This window comes from Penaeus vannamei, chromosome 12, assembly GCF_042767895.1.
Source record: "Penaeus vannamei isolate JL-2024 chromosome 12, ASM4276789v1, whole genome shotgun sequence".
NCBI lineage: Eukaryota > Metazoa > Arthropoda > Malacostraca > Decapoda > Penaeidae > Penaeus > Penaeus vannamei.
In genome coordinates, this window is record NC_091560.1 from 6550515 (window position 1) to 6553014 (window position 2500).

The following is a 2500-nucleotide window of genomic DNA, read 5'->3' on the forward strand; positions in this document are numbered from 1 at the left end:
TTTGTTCACTTAATGATTATATTACGAAACAGAACAAAACGGTTTTGCAGTGTCGGTCTTGCAATTACAGCGAATTATATGAAGAACAGAAAAAGTATCCACATGCACATGCATTTTAACATAGAAAAAAATATCTTTGAATCTCGATCCGTGCTAAGCTAACCTCCTTACAGTGGAGTGCATATATTTTTCCCAGTCATTTACCATTTTGGTTTTGTCACTCTTGTGAAGTTCTTATCTGGGAATTCTTATAACGTTCATAAAGGCGGTTCTGGAAAGATAGTAATTTAAATATGAAGCCCTTTTTTCGATTGGAATTTCGAGTAACTCAGGTAAGTATAGGCCTACAATTGAGAAAGCGACGCATAGCCTGTATGAAAATCCTTTTTCATAATCAAAACAACAGCAAACGCAGCATAAAAATGTGCTGATATTAAGTTTCTATATTTATCATAGAGTGATATTCCATCAAATATATATTTTAATGACGCGATGCCACTGTATGTTGTGCCAAAATATGGTCGTATTGTTTTCTAAGGTTATATAATATTCTTATATTGTTATAAGGTTATATAATATTCTTATATTATAATACTCTTATATTGTTTTATTCGTGATTTACCCAAGATATTCATATGTATTTTTATTTACAGGTTGCAGTGGGTCATACCATCCCTATAATAAGTGAGATCTAAGTTCAACGATTTTGCAAACGAACAATTGCGAAAACGACATGTAAAACCGGTTCAGCATTTAATCGCGGTAAGTTCATATTATTTTTTGTCTGGTAATGTGTTGAGCACGTACATTAGGCTTTGTCATTGCACTCGTCTTTAAATTGTGATAACACGGATGATGAAAATGTGTAATAAAGATGGGATCTATCAAATCAAAGTCTCAGTTGGTCAAAACAACCATAACACATTAAAACTTGAGCAAGTACTATATACAAGAACCATCACTTGTCTGCTAAGACACTACACTTCACCAGGGTTTTCTCAACCGGGGTCATCCATAAACGCAAGTTGTTTTAAATGTATACGAAATTTTGATTCTGCTATATACGTAGGAAATATAAGAAATTCTTGGGTAGGATTTCAACGGCTTGTACTGTATAACACTACAATAATTATAATTATAATAAGAAAAATCCGATTTTAACAGAAAACAACCCACAATGAATATGACAAATTCGTGCATCGCATCACAAACTGACATAATGATGCACAGCTTTCTGAACCCTCTTGGTTTCCTGGTTTCCGATGCAGTTTCCCCATTCGCCCATGAACCTAAAAATAACAAATAATAACTCGTGTAGGGATGCCTCAAGACCACGAGATCTATTTAGGAGTACCGTAGACATAGAAAGCTTGAGGGACAGTTGAACCTGAAAGCGGAAAGCACGAATGATAAAATAATTATCCTAGTTTCATAAAGGGCACTCACTTGTCATTAGCCAAAGATATAGTCGCAGTATTTTTTATGTCCCTTCAGGTACTATTGAGGGAGTATTCACCTTAGAGCATTTTTTTTCTGTCGGCTCTATGTGAAGAGGCTTTAAATGAAATATTAGTGGTACTCATACCCATTAGGTAGTATTATTATTCATCATAGATACAGCATCAGTATTGTTGAATTATTTAAACCTGAGAACGGGGAAGTACGGCTACCCTCTCTATATCCGCCAGTGCTATGTATTTAACGTTGCATTTTGAATTACTTAACTCTTTTTGGATATTCCCTAGATGTTTCACACGTCTCCCGCACACAGCTTGGCCTATTTAGTATTTGGGTTTGTAACAGGCCTTGTGGCGCAACGGATAACGCGTCTGACTACAGAAGATTCCAGGTTCGAATCCTGGCAAGGTCGCATGCATTTTGTGTATGGTTAAACCTACTATACCCGGAATTATAACTAAACCATGCATATGTATGTGTGCATGTGCTCTTTCATTTGTTCTTTACTCGTATCTTCAAACTACGTGTTAATTTACTCTTTATCTATAAATATATTTTTACATATATAGAGATAAATATTCGTTATTCCGGGTTTCACATATGAACTGAGCTAATGTAGTTTTAAATGACGCAGGGATTCAATACTAGCATGAGGTCGAGGTCGAGTAGCATGAAATGACATTCATCAGAGATGAATAATTTTGTCTAGGTGAGCTCAGAATTTATCGAACTTATCCTCAGAAGATCCTCTAGGTGATCTGCTCTAAAAGGTCAAGAAAGTCAAGATAGTTTCACCTAATTGCTTTCTTGGCGCTTCTGAAGAACCTAGTCGCCTAGTTATAGGACTTAACAGATCGGTGGTATCTTTCGAGACAGTTAAGGTCGTTATTGCTGAATGACTCTAGGTTGTATGTACAGTACCTGAAGTTTTGTAATTTATGATACATTTACAGTCTTCTCAGTATACTTAAGATAGACTTATGTTATCTTATTGCATACTTTTTCTAGCAAGTCAATGGACCGAATTCTTAATCAAATTCCG

General features: G+C 35.4%; 1 protein-coding gene across 3 annotated transcripts in view; it reads left to right on the forward strand.

Moving 5' to 3' along the window:
• The window catches only part of LOC113809504 (uncharacterized), a 46835-nt gene that overhangs the window by 11349 nt on the left and 32986 nt on the right, over positions 1 to 2500 (forward strand). For all 3 annotated transcript variants that reach the window (XM_070127790.1, XM_070127791.1, XM_070127792.1), the window contains exon 2: positions 654 to 762. The gene's annotated coding sequence lies outside the window, so the exon portion shown is untranslated. The remainder of the gene's footprint in view (positions 1 to 653; positions 763 to 2500) is intronic.